Below are 18739 nucleotides of genomic sequence, written 5' to 3' on the forward strand. Positions count from 1 at the left end.
CTTGATGCCTGACAATTAAATTGGGCTCTTTCATTAATCTCAAGTTGTCGTCTCTGTTTATGCAGGTTGTGATGATGGGTGGGGGTTGAATGTGCGTGCGTCTTTATAATTGCATCTGCCACCTCAAAGCTACATGGAAAACCAAAGGCATTACCTCACAGTGTCCTTGAGATATTTTCTGAATTGCTTTGAAATGTTTTTAATGGCAAAACACAGGCTCCGCAATTATGCCTCAATGCAGAATAATCATGATTGTTTTAAGGGCAGATCACTTTGAGGAATATTTCTTCTGAGCTTTTATGTGTAGCTGGTCTCTCGATATGTGGTAATGGTGTTGACATCATTTCTTTTCTTTTCAGTTGCTTTTTTTTAATCTCGCATTTTCCTTGCATTCATTTGATTTTCCACTTACACAACGTATCTCCTTTCAGCCAAGCAGCCATTCTTGGCTTCATAATGAGAGCTGTCTTATAAACCGGAGGGTTTAAGGTGAAAAATCTTCTTTCTTTTCCAATAGAGAGACTAGATAACCGAGCTAGGGGGTGGGCCGCTCAGTTGCCACTCTCAAGGGCTCATGGGTAATTATCAGCTGTCATCATTTGTCAGATCACCAGGTATTTCCTACATTAATCTTGTCTTGTGCCCTTCCCACATCTTCTCTTCTTGGATAGGTGCTCTAAGTGAGGACATAGTGCCTGAGACGGGTCTTCAACTGTGACCCCCCGCCCCCTCGTCCCAGCAGGAAGGGGGGATTCGTCACTGTGCGACGGCCCTGTGCTCCGGGGCTGCTGCATGCTAATTTGACCTATTGTTTCAGGGTGACTGATTTCTCAGTGCCTCCGAACAAAAGGCCTTTGCATGGATCTCTGTTTCGCCTTGTTTAATATTTACATTTGAATATTAGCCTGGCTCCAGCGCAAGGATATCAAAGCTACTGCGAAGAAAGGAATTTTGCTTTCTGCCTTTGACTGGAGGATTTTGAGAAGGGATTTGTGTCGTTGTTTTGAAGTTTAAGACGCTGCACGCATTCTCGTTAGCGGCAAAAGTTAGAACACTGAGGATATTTATTTGACAATGATTAATTGTAACGTATGAGTTCAAACTATTTTTGTATGTCAAATGTTGTTCCTGGTTAAAAATAAATAAATAAATCATTCTGCACTGGTAAAAGTTATATTAATAGCATTATTTAGAAGAATATTCTTTACCCACAAGTGTTTTGAAAAAACTTGCCAGCCAGTGGCAGTATTTTTGTTATAATTTTGTTGTATGAATATCCACCCCGAAACATGCAATATGTCAAAAGAAAGAACAGACCATCTGCTTTCAAATTGAAAATAAATAAATAAATGATGCATTCCTTTTTTATCAACATTTGAATATGATAAAAATCTACAGCAAAATAGAGAGAGCTTTGGTGAAAACTAAACGAATATTGAATTACTACATTAGTAATTTCTCGCTAGAAAGCACAGCTGAAGTGGAACATATTGAACATGTGGAACACACAAATGACCAGCAAACGCAACTTTCGGATACCAACTTTTTTTTTCTTGTTCGACTGTCACAAAATGGAACGCATAGGATTGTGGGATATCAAAGGCAGCGAAGGATACATCTATGCTGTCTTCAAAAATCCATTAGATGAAGGTCTCTCAGGAGGCAGGAAGTGAAGCTAATGTTAGATTCGGTGTCTTAATGCCATCCTACCTTGAAATGTGTCCCCCGAATGCAGCATTTTACAGTTTCCGAACACAGCCGAGATAAATTGTTTCTGCTTCTTCTTCACCTGTGTTTTGATCAGGAGATTTTGTGCAGAAGATCGTAAATATTTTATGTTTTGGATAATGGTGCCACTTTACTGTATATTAGATAGCTTTATGTACATACATTTTAACTAATCATTTGATACAATGCACTTATTTTGCTTTGTACTTATACTTTGTAGTTAGCCTAGAAATCTAGACGCACCCTAGCGGCAGCAAATTTAATCTGCCCGCGAGTGTCGTCTAGCAACTCTCAATACCCTTCTGAGCTGTATTCGCCTTACAGCTCAGAAGGGTAACTAGTAACTCTTGCCGGGCCAATCACATCATGTATAGAGTCGGTGGGCGGGGCCATAATGATGACAGCCGAGTTGCATTTGCGTGCTTCTAGTAAACACAGAAACTGGCGAACGGCGGTCTTTCGATTTGGCTTTGACCGTGACTCTGGAAGAATTTGAGTTAAGTTGCATTGACTATTATGTGATATATAGACCCATGAGTGCGAATTTTAGCAGGCCACCTTGCCAAAATAACACACATTTTACCCCCAAATGCCATTTTTCCCTGGAGAAGCTATTGTTTAGGGCTAGTAGTTGGCAGGTTTTGTTGTAAAAACTTGGCAACCCTGTCTGCACGCGCGCTGAAATCAGGCTGGAATACACGATCTTTGCCGGTGTTTTAAAAAAAATAAATAATTTAATTTAATGATACACAGAGTACTTACCCAACATGATCATCATTTCTGAGAGAAATTGTGAAGGTAAATTCATACAAACAAGCTCCGTTTAGGATTTGAACAAATATAATCCAAGCCCCTTTGATGACGTGCATGATTACGTTAGTGTTTATCATCTGTCCGTCATCGTCTAAAGCCCGCCCTGATGATTTCATTGGTCCGAACAGTTTCTGTTCCGGGATAATTACTCCTCTATGGAGCGAGGCCAGACCGAACTGCCCGACCTAAAACTTTTGTGGTCGGGGCTAAGTTCGGCTGGCATCCAGGCTAGCTGCTTATGCCTGAATATTATATGAAACTAAAAAAATATTTTCTGATTTTACCTCCACATTGTCAGCCATTGGTCCGCCAAACAGATAGTCCCATTCACAAACTCACAGCATTGGTTGTTGCTATGGTGGGCCAGTTAGGAAGCTCAAAAAATAACTATTGTTGGTAATAATTTTTCAGTTTTCCACTCAAGAAATTGTTTTAACTCATCAAAATAAGTTGAAAAAAATGTTAAACAGTTTTTTATTAGTTATACAAGATGTAACTCCTTTTTTAAAGTCAGTTTAACATAATTAAAGTTGAAATAACTTAGGGCCCTATTTTAACAATCTGAAACGCAAGTGTCAAAGCGCAAAGCGCAAGTAACTTTGTGGCCGGGTCTCAGCGCTGTTGCTATTTTCCCGGCGGGATAAATGGCTCTTGCGCCCGGCGCAAATCTAAAATGGGTTGGTCTGAAGTAGCTTCATTATTCATAGGTGTGGTTTGGACATAACGTGAATAAACCAATCAGAGCGTCATCCAACATTCCCTTTAAAAGCAGGTGCGCAAGTTCCATTAAGGATTGCTATTATTATGGCGTATTTACCAGGCTGATCCTTAATTACTACAATTAGCCTGAATAATTTGTAAGCTAGATTTATGCCTATTTTTTCACATCTTCGTGGCACACCACAATGAATTCCGTCATCTCATGTATTAATATTTTTTTAGTGTAACAATTTATGATTTGCAAAAATAACTGTTGCATCTGTGTAGATTACATGAGCAAAGTGTGTGTGCGTTGTGCACGCTATACATTACGGTCAAGCATGCGCCCTTAAAATTGCATAATGAACAACGCGCGACGTGCCACTGACTTTAGACTAGGTTTTTTCTGGTCAGTGGCGCAATTGTTTAATGGAACAGCAAAATAGCACCAGGGATTGTTTGCGCCGGAACACGCCTCCTTTTTTGCGCTGAACCGCCCAGGGAGCGCAAGTTCATTCACTATTTTCACGAGTTCACACTTACATATAATTATATAGAGTAATATAAATGCGTATTTGGCGTGCTGTCCCGAGGGAGGGATTCGAGCTCGAACTTGGCCCGAACCCAGAGTACCCCCCCCCTTCGTGTAAGTGGTCAGAACTAAAAGAGCAAAATGTGGAGAAGGGGTGGAGGAGGGATGCTGATAAACTGTCAACAGAACAGAGGTAAAACTGCTACGTGTATATATACTACACCTCTTGTTGATTAGCTGAGTGCTCTCCAACTGTGTCAATTATCTGAAAGCCCTCCTCCCGAATCTTTGTTAATAAACATCGTTTAGCGACGTGCTTCTGTGGAGGGAAAAGCGCACTTTGCGCGGGTGCAAAATAGGAATGACACATGCGTCAGTGTACAAAGTCAATTGCGCTGGGTGCAAGATAGGGCCCTTAAACATCCAAGTCGATTGAACTGCACAAGTTCAAAATTTGCCCTTTTTTTTACAGTGTACAGTACACTCACCTAAAGGATTATTAGGAACACCTGTTCAATTTCTGATTAATGCAATGATCAAAACAACCAATTACATGGCAGTTGCTTCAATGCATTTAGGGGTGGGGTCCTGAACTCCAAACTGAATGTCAGAATGGGAAAGAAAGGTGATTTAAGCAATTTTGAGCGTGGCATGGTTGTTGGGGCCAGGCAGGCCGGTCTGAGTATTTCACAATCACTGTGCAGGCTGCTGGTGGTGGTGTAATGGTGTGGGGGATGTTTTCTTGGCACACTTCAGGCCCCTTAGTGCCAAATTGGCATTATTTAAATGCCACGGCCTACCTGAGCATTGTTTCTGACCCATCCTCTGATGGCTACTTCCAATAGGATAATGCACCATGTCACAATGGTGCAGCAGTGGCTCAGTGGTTCATGTAGCTTGTCTACAAACCGAAAGGTTGGTGGTTCGATCCCTGGTTCCACCTGACCAAGTGTCGAGGTGTCCTTGAGCAAGACACCAAACCCCAGCTGCTCCCGATGAGCTGGATGGCGCCTTACATGGCTGACATCGCCATCGGTGTATGAATGGGTGAATGTGAGGCAAGATGTAAAGCGCTTTGGATGGCCATAGGGTCTGTTAAAAAGCGCTATATAAACGCAGTCCATTTACCATTTACAAAGCTCGAAAAATTTCAAATTGGTGGTCAAACACAGTATTAGTGTGGTGTTCCTAATAATCATTTAGGTGAATGTATACTAATACTTTAACAAGTTAGTTGACATGTACTTGCAAAGTTACTTATAGTTAGTTGGCCCATCAAAATTAAGCGTAACCCAATCTTTTTAAAAGAAAGAGCAAAATGTAGTTTATTTTTTATTAGTTTTTACAAACAAAATGAAATAAAATATTACAATCTTAATCAGAAAACCAATGATTCCAATAACAGGAACATTTATCAAAATTGCAAAAAAAAATTCATTTGAAGACGGATTTTGATTGCTTTAAATCTTTGTATTTTAATGATGGCTCTTGAGGAAGATGAACCGTGTGCATGGCTGAATGAATCTGACAACAAAGTCTCATCCGAGGTTAGTTACCCACAGCACAGCCCCCTCGCACAAGCCCCATGTTAATTAACACAAACTGCATGCATCCGCCGTGCCGTGCTGCCGCGGACAGTACGGTAACCCTGCGCCATACGATTACGTGAGGATGGTCGACCAATACCGGATCAGAATGTGTGTGTCTGGCTCCTTTAGGCCAGTGGGGAAGGAAAGGAGAAGTCTCGTAATTATAAGACATCCGCTATAGATACGTCTGCTGTCAGGATGGGTGCATGAGGGTGGCGTGTGCCGTGGAGACGAGTGTGTCAAGGCCTCACTGAAGCGTCTCTGTCATTTCTGGAACGTGTCCCGAGGAGACAGATCCGTGGCAGGTTGCTGTGCGGTAATTGGAGATTTCTGGTGATTAAAATTCATTTTTTTCGCATTCTCTTGCATCTGCATAGCCACGGGAGAGCCCTGGAGCTGCGCGTCTGTGGGTTTGGGACATGTCTGAAGAATGGGTCACTTACTCTCCCCCTCCCTTCTTTTATTTTCCTCTTGAACGAGCGGAGCAAGACCAGACTCGCTGTTTCATCCGAGGGCGGATAAGGGTCAGAGGTCACTTGTAATGGCTTGTAATGGCAGAACTGTAAGAGAGCACCGGGTGCCGATCCACTTCACTTCACTCCTCGTCCTTTTCGCGCACTGCCCTTCTCACGCAAATGACCTGGGATGAGGCTAATGGAGCGTTTGTGTGTGTGTCCGTGTTTCTAAGTGAAATATAGGAAGCCTATTTCAGCTGATGATCAAAGTTTTGTCTCTTTGTTTGTTTCTAGCTGTTCTCCACAAAAGTGATAATGTTCTGGAAATATACGATAAAACATTGCTTTTAAATATTACTATAGTTTGATAATGGGTTGCACTTTTTTTGATAGTTCACGTCAGACATTCTGCTAACTATAAGTTACTTTTCAACTACATGCACTTTTAAAGTTACTCATAATCAGAAGAATGTCTGTTGGGGAGTGTAAAAATAAAGTGTTAACAGATATGGAGCAGACAGTCTACTGATACTCTAATGACTGCTAGCTGACATGCAGATGCAAATATACAGTACAATACTGTAAAATATTATTACAATTAAAAAAAATGTTTTCTATTTGAACATCATGCTAATATTGTGTCGGTCCCCCTTTTGCTGCCAAAACAGCCTGAGGCAGGGACTCCACTAGACCCCTGGAGGTGTGCTCTGGTGCCAAGATGTTAGCAGCAGATCCTTTAAGTCCTGTGAAGGGAATCTGGGGGATTTGGAGGCCAAGTCAACACTTCAAACTTTTTGTTGTGCTCCTCAAACCATTCCAATCCATGAAGAGATAATCAGTGGTATTAATTTCACCTCATAAGGTTATGCCTGACCGGTGTATTGTAAAACTGTATTTATTCATGTGATCAAAGCTGAATTTTCTGCATCATTACTCAAGTCTTCAGTGTCACATGATCCTTCAGAAATCATTGTAATATGATGATTCGATGATCAACAAGAAACATAAGAAACATTTCTTATAATTATTAATGTTGAAAACAGTTGCTGCTTATATTTTTCTGGAAACCATATGTGCTGTAATATGATTGTATATAAGATTTACGTCTACATTCTAAACTTTGGCAAAAGATGATTTTTCAGTTACTGAAAATTTGATTAAATGGAATTAGTCAATTAATTTTAGCGATTTACCTTCACACTTGCATGAACAGTTTTATAACCCCATTTACTAAAAATGCTTGAAATAGAAACATGTTATAACACAATAATAACATGTTGATACATCATTATTATACATAATAATAAAATAATTTCCATCATCAATTATTTGACTTAATTCATTCACATAATTAGGGTGTCATTCTAACGACTGAAAATGTCAGTCAAGTCAAATTTATTTGCATTGAGCTTTTCACAATACACGTTTCAAAGCAGCTTTACAGAAAATCATAATGTTAATGTTTATATCATCTAATTATATTCATGCCTTATAGTCACATTTCAGGGTATAAATGTTAGATAAATGCAAATGCAAGTAGATAAATGTCAAGTCTGTCATCCTCACAAGTGAACCTGCAATTAATATATCCTGCATTTTTGTCTTGTTCTTGTTTTTTCGAGAATGAGGAGATGTCTGTCTAGATGGCCTTCTGCTAGTCTAATTCTGCTAGCTTCTGTATATTGACAAATTAATTTGTACCAAAATCTTATAATGTTACTCTGGATGTCAATGAGAAAAGAAATATGAAGTGTTTAGAGATAAAAGGGAAGGACCCTTTTATTTATTCTTTTTAGAGCTGTCCTAGGTATGATCAAACATTTCATTATTTGTATTTAGCGCTGAATCAATCTGTCAGATAACCAACCCACCAGTTGCAAACACCATATGCTTTTGCATAACTAATTATTCCAATGTCCTGACCAAATCAAAAACAAAAATCCTAACATGTCAAAAACAGCCTCTACTGCCCCAGCTCTTTGCTCTAAAAGTCATATGATACGTGTCCGATGCCTTTCATCCTACTGAACACTTAAACAGAACAAACCTACCTAAGTAGAGTATGTTTTGTGCTCTCAGCGTGATGTCTGTAAGCATACACAATCATGCGTCCTGCTAACGATCTGCGCTTGGCATTCATCATGACATCCATCATGGCTTCTTACAGCTCAGTGGCAGTGCGTGTGTGTGTGTGTGCGGATGTATGGCTTGTCGTGTGGTGAGTTGTGACCGTTGCTGCCTCTTTCCTCTGTGGCTCTGTGTCAGGAAGCAGCTAATCGCGAGGCTAAGGAGAAGATGACTAGAGCGCCCGCCGTGAGAAATGTACTCACTTCTTCTTCACAGAAACAAACATATGTTTATATTAGAGAAAAACGTTAACATTTAAGCACGGGATCAAGAAGCGTAATGATATCAAATGGTAGTACTTTGATATAAACTGGCATATATTAAAAAAACATTCATTTTAGATTTGTGAGCGATATTTGAGAGAAATAGGTCTTTTGTGCACTTAGGAAAAGTATTAGATCTTTGAGTTCAGCTCGTGAAAAATGGGGCAAAAACAAAGCATTTATAATTTTGTTCAGTGTACATGGGACCCTGTTTACACCTGGTTTTAAGATACGTTTTAGTTGATCGGATCTCAGGCAGACAAGGAATACACATTTTCTGTTTACACCTGGTGTTTTAATCCGTCTCTTTTGTCCACTTTCAAACACTTCTGTTCTGATTTCTTCAAGGGGAGAGTATATGGATGGGTCAGGTCAAGTTAACTTTATTTATACAGCGCTTTTTCAATGGCGATTGTTTCAAAGCAGCTTCATAGTGTTAAACAGGAAAATAATGCAACAGAATTTGATTTAGCTGTGCAGCTGCTCTGGAGAAATGCTAATTTCAATGGTCCTATAGTGTCAATGTGGAGAGATCAGTTGAAATTTAAGAGTATATGTATGAACTTTTTCAGATCTTTCAAGCTTATGAATTAAATGAACTAACACAATTTACATTTTGAACACGACCGGACATGATGGAAAAACATAGCTTTCATTTCTGTTCTGACAGCCGCAAGACCAGCCGAACGCTCTGAGTGTGTGTTAGGAATCAGGACTGGTGAGAGAACGTTGTGCTTGGTGCGTTTTTTAGTCTTCAAACCAATCTTGGGTCTTCAGCCGACAAGGTTTAAATCCCGTCTGGCTAGCTTCCCATAATGTTTATTCATTAGTTCTGTTTCATTTACTCCGGATGAATATTGTTGCATTTACAGGGCTTGAATTTTGTCATGAGATTGTGTATATTGTGCATCATTTAACTCATTCCCACAGTTTTTCCCTTAATGTTTACTCATTAGGTCAGTCGGCGGAGAGCAGAAGTCTTTTGTGGCTGTTCTAAAACATTGGACCACGAGCATCTACACTATGAAAGCAATCCGGTCGAATGCATTTTCAAATACCTCTGGAAGTGGTAGACAAGCTCAAAATGTTTAATACCCTGTTTATCTTAATACCAGGTGTACACATGGCCAAGGTTAGGTTTAGGGGTAGGTTTTATACTACGTATGTAGTTAAAGACACCGAATATAAAGTGTGCCCATTAGTTTTAATAAATTATTAATATCCAACCATGGTAAACCTTTGTTTGTGCTAGCTAGTAGTAAAATACCGCATTGGGGCTTTTCAGCAGTATGCTGGTGGCAGTGGTGTGTTGATCCCGAGGGAAGGCGGGTATGTTTGGGGGGAGTGAGCACGCTGTTGTGGGATTGAGTTCAGCTCTGGCGCAGGAGGTGTGCTGGAAAGAAAGGCGATCCACATGATGCTGTTTTATTTTCCTGTGCAGACAATGGCTGCGGCCCGGGATGCGCATACCTGCTGTCTCGCTGATGGGAGTAGACGTGACCTCCGAATGTGACACCAGAGCCTGCTGGAAAAGGGAAATTTAAATCTGCAATTACACCAGTGAAATCCAGAGAAATATGCGATGCGGGAAAAAACAGCAAAACAATCAACATCCTTTTACTCTTCTCCAGATGATGGATAAAAGAGTGTGTTTAAACTGTCTTTGTTATCCACTTATGCATGTTAATTATTTCTTAATACATAAAGTTACACAAGATAAACAAACAAATGTATATTTCTTTATTTTAATGCAGTGCTTGCTAAGGCAAACATTGGTATTATACACTATTATACATTTATGGGAACACTTTACAATAAGGTATCATTTGTATGTATATATGTATGTATATAATAAGTATATATTTTAAAGCATTTATTAATATTGGTTAATTTACAGTCAGTTCACTTTTAACTAATGTTAAAAGATATGCAATATACAATATATAGAGCAATATATATAAGACATTAGTAAATGTTGAAATTCACAAAAAGGCTGTAGTGTTGTTCATTGTTAGAGCAATCTAACTCATTTACTTGACTAATGTTAACAAATTAAACCATTTTATTTTAACTATTTTTAACTCTAATTATTAACTTTGAGCAACAGACTTGAATGATGTATTAGATTATGTGTGAGAGGGGGTTTTTAAGTGATCAGAGTTTATGTAGCAACCATTCACAACAACATTTGAATAAGATAAAAATGTTGAGGTGATCAGTTATATCAAAATGTTTTTGTTAAGAAATTCAGTGTTTAAGTAAGCAGAATTGGCAGATTTTAATTTTGTACTCATACATTTAAATTACTCTTATTTTAAATATTTGAGGAAGCTAATTAAACTTAAAGGGTTAGTTCATCCAAAAATGAAAATTACACCATGATTTATTCACCCTCAAGCCATCCTAGGTGTATATGACATACAATCAGGGTTAGAATAAAATGGATCTTCCAAGCTTTATAAGCCCAACATTTTAAGACCAAAAATATTGCATAGATAGATGTAGGTAGAAGATACATCATCGCCAGTTACGCTTTTTTATGCAACGTTTGACGTGACCGTTGCACCAGTTACGCTTTTTTACTCTAGATCCAATATCATGATCGCGCCAGTTACGTTTTTTATGCCACATCCAACGTCATCATCGCGCCAGTTACGTTTTTTATGCTTCATCCACCGTCATCATCGCGCCAGTTACGTTTTTTTGCTACATCCACCGTCATCTGCGCGCCAGTTACGTTTTTTATGCCACATCCAACGTCATCATCGCGCCAGTTACGTTTTTTATGCTACATCCACCGTCATCTGCGCGCCAGTTACGTTTTTTATGCTACATCCAACGTCATCATCGCGCCAGTTACGTTTTTTATGCTACATCCACCGTCATCTGCGCGCCAGTTAAGTTTTTTATGCTACATCCAACGTCATCTGCGCGCCAGTTACGTTTTTTTTGCTACATCCAACGTCATCTGCGCGCCAGTTACGTTTTTTATGCTACATCCAACGTCATCATCACGCCAGTTACGTTTTTTATGCTACATCCATCGTCATCATCACGCCAGTTAAGTTTTTTATGCCACATCCAACGTCATCATCGCGCCAGTTACGTTTTTTTATGCTACATCCAACGTCATCATCGTGACAGTTACGTTTTTTATGCTACATCCAACATCATCACCGTGACAGTTACGTTTTTTATGCTACATCCATCGTCATCATCACGCCAGTTACGTTTTTTATGCTACATCCAACATCATCATCGTGACAGTTACGTTTTTTATGCTACATCCAACGTCATCATCGCGCCAGTTACGTTTTTTATGCTACATCCACCGTCATCTGCGCGCCAGTTACGTTTTTTATGCTACATCCACCGTCATCATCACGCCAGTTACGTTTTTTATGTCACATCCAACGTCATCATCACGCCAGTTACGTTTTTTATGCTACATCCAACGTCATCATCGCGCCAGTTACGTTTTTTATGCTACATCCACCGTCATCTGCGTACCAGTTACGTTTTTTATGCTACATCCAACATCATCATCGCGCCAGTTACGTTTTTTTGCTACATCCACCGTCATCTGCGCGCCAGTTACGTTTTTTATGCTACATCCAACATCATCATCGCGCCAGTTACGTTTTTTATGCTACATCCACCGTCATCTGCGCGCCAGTTACGTTTTTATGCTACATCGAACGTCATCATCGCGCCAGTTACGTTTTTTATGCTACATCCAACGTCATCTGCGCGCCAGTTAAGTTTTTTATGCTACATCCACCGTCATCATCACGCCAGTTACGTTTTTTTTGTCACATCCAACGTCATCATCACGCCAGTTACGTTTTTTATGCTACATCCAACGTCATCATCGTGCCAGTTACGTTTTTTATGCTACATCCACCGTCATCTGCGCGCCAGTTACGTTTTTTATGCTACATCCAACATCATCATCGCGCCAGTTACGTTTTTTTGCTACATCCACCGTCATCTGCGCGCCAGTTACGTTTTTATGCTACATCCACCGTCATCTGCGCGCCAGTTACGTTTTTTATGCTACATCCAACATCATCATCGCGCCAGTTACGTTTTTTTGCTACATCCACCGTCATCTGCGCGCCAGTTACGTTTTTTATGCTACATCCAACATCATCATCGCGCCAGTTACGTTTTTTATGCTACATCCACCGTCATCTGCGCGCCAGTTACGTTTTTTATGCTACATCGAACGTCATCATCGCGCCAGTTACGTTTTTTATGCTACATCCAACGTCATCTGCGCGCCAGTTAAGTTTTTTATGCTACATCCAACGTCATCATCACACCAGTTACGTTTTTTATGCCACATCCAACGCCATCATCGCGCCAGTTACGTTTTTTTGTTGCTACGTCCAAAGTCATCATCGTGCCAGTTATGTTTTTTTACACTGTGTCCAACGTCATCCATGCGGCAGTTACAATTTTTAATGCCACGTCCGACATATCCGTCGCAGCGGTTACTTTTTCTACGCTACGTCCGTCATCATTGGCGTGCCAGTTACGTTTTTTTACACTATGCCCAACGCCATCATTGCGTCTATTATGCTTTTTTATGCTACATCCAACATTGGGTACTTTTTTTACACTAAGTCGGACGTCATTGTTGTGCCAGTTACGCTTTTTTATACTAAGTTCGACGTGATCGTTACGCCAGTTACATTTTGTTTTACGCTCCGTCCAACGTCATCGCCACAATAAAGCCTTTTTTTTGTCATTGTCATCATTGTCATGCCAGTTACGCTTTTTTTAACGCTGTCTAACGTCATCGTTGCGCCATGATAATTTTCAGGCTAATTGGTAACAAAATGCTTTGATGAATGAGTACAGCAATCTATTCTAGACAGCGGCATAGCACCAAATTTTGGGCCTTGGGTACAAACCATATTGCTGGGCCCCTGTACCAAATACCATAGGCATACCAATGGGTGGGGTATTGCATTTGTATCATAAAAAAACACTTAAAATGTAAACAAAATAAGCCACAATCTGATTAATGGGGCCGGGGCCTGGGTACTTGGTGCCCTTTTTTTCATTTCATTTCTTTTCATTTAAGTTTACCCTACACAAACCAATTGATTATTTTGAGCATTAGGGTTTACAGTAATAATACACTAAATCTGACTGCATAGCAACACCCTCGTAACCATCTACACCAAGCACTGTGCTTGTGAGTTTTGCAGAGATACACAGTGTTCACATTTATTCTGGAAATGTAAAAAAATTTAAAATCTTTTTCTACCATATTCGATGTGTAATACAATATATATTTTATAGTTTTATGATGTTCCATCAATTATATCAGGTCTGAAATGGTTGTAATATGAAGCAGTTCCGCAGGAGCGCTGTAACAACACTCATTATAGCTCATCTCCTGAAAAGGACAGCAGTCTCTCTCCATAAGGTGATTTAAACTTCAGTTACAGGTTCAAGGTCTTCTAGTGAGCTTGAATCAAAGCAATTACTTTTAGACAGTTCCTCTCTCTCTTCCGGCACTCATCGCTCAATACAAAGTGGTGACCTTGCTAACTGTGTGAATACAATGAATTCTAATGAGCACATTACAGACATCACAGCCTTAAAAATATGTGTGTTTAAAGATCCACCTCTTAATCTATAAGTGACTGCTGTATTGAGCTGTATGCCATGGAGTCAATATTTACTTAAGTGTTTTTTTTTTTTTTTTTTTTTTTTTTTTTTTTCTATACTGTAATTACTTTCCTCCATAACTTTAAGCATTCGTTTGGGCCACTAATTTGACTTTGTACGTCATCCGGTGTGTTGTGTGAAAACATTGAGGTAGTGATGTCATGACAGGGGGCTGTAGGGGGCAGCAGGGCTTTGTCTCTCTCTCTCTCTCTCTCTCTCACACACACACACACACACACACACACACACACACACACACACACACACACACACACACATGCACGCACACACGCGCAGCCGCTCTGAGAGAGTGTTTTCCATCAGGTCAGCCCTGAGTGTTGCTGCAGCCTGTAATCACACACACATAGCAGCAGTGAGTGAGATAAGGCACGTGTGCTGGGAGAAACGTAATAGGCTTTCTAATTACTGGAGACAAAAGACATTATTTTATGTATTACATTTTTTATTTGTGTGAAAATTTGTTTACCCATATACAGTTCTAGAAAAAATTAGAGATCACTTAACATGTATTTCTCAATGTTAAGTAGTCTCTTCATTTTTTCCAGACCTGTACATTACAATTATTACTAATAGCAAAAAGTGAAAAGGAAAGAGAGAGACTGATAAAAACATGCAAAGATACATTTTTGTACATATTTGGGGGGAAACAAATATGTCCAGAAGAATACATATGCCATAATCATAATATTATGATAATATCATTGTGGTTCATTTGAATTTAAATGCTATACATTTATTATGTTTTCTATCCATTAATATCTATCATAGAAAATGACTTTAAAATTATTATTATTATTATTAATAATAATATATAAAATGTTATAGCAAAATATTAAAGATTTATTTTTGTGCTAAATGTACATTTTACACTTAATAATACTTAATTTGTGCATCTAAAATTCACAAATAAATAAATACATTTCATGTGCTATATTTTTGCGAAATGCATATTATTAATACATTATTAATACTATATATATATATATATATATATATATATATAATATATAGCACAGATATATAAATGCATATATATATATATATATATATATATATATATATATATATATATATATATATATATATATTACTTCTTGTGTAATAATAATAATACTATCAAATCAAATGCATGTGCCTTTTGGTGTAATATACAGCTCTGAAAAAAATTTAAGAGACCACTTAACATTGAGAAATCCAAAATACTCTTAATTTTTTTTCTAGAGCTGTATGTATGTTTATTATTATTATTATTATTATTATTATTATTATTATTATTATTATTAATTATTATTATTATTATTATTATTATTATTATTATTATTATTATTAATTATTAATTATTATTTATGAATTCGTTCATAAACAAAAAATTGTGCCATGGTAACATTAAAGCACCTTGAGATTTTGTGCATTGTGCAAGAGACAAAGAAAGCCCAGGCACCAGGTGATGTGTCTTCGCACGGTGAATCCAAACAAATGATAAATAAAAGAAGAAAAACAAAAGAAAATCAATTAAAATTGCAAACTGCCCAACACGTGGGTGCACAGCTTAGAGGGAAAAAATAAAAATGGAAGAACGAAACAATTATATTTCACAGAATAAACAAATTAGACTGACAGAACTCAAGGAGAATCACATTTGTTGTGTGTGAGATTTGTATTTCTATTCTGATAAATTATTTTCAATTATTTTAATATGAAATAATGGCCTGCAATCAAGCTGGAACTGTCCCAGCATGTCTTAGGTGAATGAGGATGCCAAAAATATCCTACAATGTTTTCTTTTTTTCTTTTTTCATTTATTCACTTTTGTATGTGTGCCCTTGAGAGAACACAAATTAATTAAAGACTCTGGGAGTTTTACTAAACAAATGGATGAAAACAAAGGACAAATCCTCCCTGGAAACACCAACAGTTTCTTAACTCCAAATATATTCACCCAGCATGCATCTTTGTAAAACAAATTATGAAAAGGAAAAATAGAGTGTCAAATATATGTCTTTTCATATCACTTTCATGTCATTATGAGAAACTAAAAGGCTGCATGAGAGAAACAGATAAGTAACTGTGGTTAACACAGTTCAGTGTGTGTGTGTGTGTGTGTGTGTGTGTGTGTGTGTGTGTGTGTGTGTGTGTGTGTGTGTGTGTGTGTGTGTGTGTGTGTGTGTGTGTGTGTGTGTGTGTGTGTGTGTGTGTGTGTGTGTGTGTGTGTGTACTGCACAGAGAGATTTATAGGTTCAGGTCTCTGTCTGTATATTTACAGTCTCACGACCTGAGCAGATCCACAGTTCAAGAGCAGGGCTCTAGTCCGCCGTATACACAAACAATCTAAAACCAGCGTACAAACCTTTTTGTCTACAAACTCTATTCATATAAACAAACCTCCATGCTAATTTCCCAAAGCATTGGGTCTATCTGTCATCATTAGAAAGGTCTGAATGATAATATTGCTCAGTTTTGTTCTTTAAATATATTTAATTAAGTAATTTAGTCCTGTGATGCAAAGCTGAATTTTCAGCAGCCTACAGTGTCACACGATCCTATAATATACAGTATTATTGTTTAATAAGGCAAATAAATTCAGCCTTGTTGAGCATGAGAGATTTCTTTCAATTCCAAATGCTTGACCGGTTGTGTATATAGATCAACATATACATATATTTGTAATACCTGAAGAAAGCGGAAAAAATTGCAAAAGAGAAAATTCTAGACATAAAAGTTCACACAATTTTGGGAAAGCAACATGCAAACCTAAACATATGGAAAAAGAAAAATATGCAAATATTATGATGACTTCACTGTTGTTAATTCAATTTTGGGGAGATTTTCAAACTTTAATCTTGTTTTGCTGATTTTAAAAGTACAAAAATGTAAAATAGATAGCATACCTGTCAAAAAATGATATAATATTATAGTGGCGACATTTTGGACTAAACCCCTAAAATGTTAAGAAAACTCATACCCTGAAGATCCGTACTGAGCAGTGACATATAGAGTCCTGTCTGACACCCGCTCTCCATAATCCCCCAATACACACAAACTCTGAAAGCAAGCACACAGGGAGATCCAGCTTACATCTCTATTTCTTTCATACGCTTTCTCAGACGCACACATACAGAGAATGATGGATTGCCGCTATGCTAACAGCATTAGCTGTCGTGCTGAGGGCAGACAGGCGGCTGAGATTTTCAGCTCGTGAAGCCTGCAGACTCGGACTCGACAGTTAAGACACAGAGCATTAAATAACACAACAGATGCATGTTTATTTATCCAGCCCCCAGGCCAGCTCCACTGGTGAGTGAATCAACACCAGGGCCATTTCCATGCAAGCAAATGGCGCATGTCATGGGTGGAGCAAACATGAATATGGCTGAGAGGGTTTTTTAATCAAGAGACAATGCTTGATTTTTTTTTTCAACCCTCCCATTGTGTGGGGGAGCTTGCTGGCTTTACATCTGAAAGCATTTGAAAGTGACAGATTCCACTCTTAGATTGTGCTAGAAGTAAGCTAAATATGGCAAAATGTCCCTTTGGGGACAGTTGAAATATTGATATGTAAGAAAGTAAATAATAAGGCACTATTGCAATAACTGGGTGATAAACCTAACCTTAACCCAGTTGCCTTATAGTATACCAGTACTTTCCTAGGTCTGTCACTGTAAAAAAAAAAAAAAAATAGTTTCAGCCTTACATTTTTTAGTACAATCAACATGAATGTTTAAAAATTAGTTGAATATTGTTTAACTCATTTTGATGAGTTAAAGCAATGTAAAAAACCATAATGTTATAAAAAATTACAGTGTAAGTGCATATAAGTGGTCTGTAAGTACACACTGTAAAACATTTTTTTAAAGTTGCAGTCTTACATTTTTAAGTACAATCAACTTGAATGTTTGAGTCATTTCAACTAAAACAGCAACTTCATTTTTAAAAGACATAACAATGAGTTTAATATTTTTTTTTTTACATATTTTGATGAGTTAAAGCAATGTAAAAAAACAATGTTGTTATAACTTTTTTACAGTGTATGTCCATATACTGTAAAATTAAGTGCAACCGTACATTTTTAGGTGGCATTTTTACAGTTTGATTACACAAATAAGTACTGAGTAATATTAATGAACTTCATGTAGCCTACTTAATATGGGTTAGGGTTCGGTTTAGGTTTAGTTGCTTGTAATTATGCATAATTTGCTGTTATTACTAAAGTACATGTAGTAACGTGTAACATTTAAAAAATAGTGTTACAAAATATAATTTAAAAAAATGAAAAAATGAGAATTATAGGGGTTTTACGATTGTGTGTTGTGTGTGTGTGTGTGTGTGTGTGTGTGTGTGTGTGTGTGTGTGTGTCCCACAAAGGAGGACCAAATGTCCCCACTAGGATAGTAAAACTTGAAATCGCCCACAGACAACTGTCCCCATAAGGAAAACGGCTCAATAAACACATTAAAAAATGCCTTAATAAAAATCGTAAAATGCAAAAAAAAAAAAAAAAAAGGTTTAGGGGACAGAAAATACATTGGTTGAGTGTAATACAAAAGATGTCTCTGGTATGTCCTCATTTAGATAAGTAAACGTGTGTGTGTGCGCGTGTGAAAGTCTCTTTCCCTCCACTAATCATGCGGTCGTATTCATGGCTTTCCTTTTCTTCCCACCTCTCTTCATGCCAGTGGAGCTCCAGCCGTGGCCACTCACTGCAGCTTTTCACTTTGCAGACAAAAAGAGGCGACACGGCGCGGCCACGAATAATACGGTCAAAAAACGCACTGAGAGGAATTGCTGTGTTTTATGAGCCATTAAAATTTTATTCATCCCTCCACTGAA

The sequence above is a fragment of the Pseudorasbora parva genome, chromosome 17 (genome assembly GCF_024679245.1).
Source record: "Pseudorasbora parva isolate DD20220531a chromosome 17, ASM2467924v1, whole genome shotgun sequence".
Lineage (NCBI taxonomy): Eukaryota > Metazoa > Chordata > Actinopteri > Cypriniformes > Gobionidae > Pseudorasbora > Pseudorasbora parva.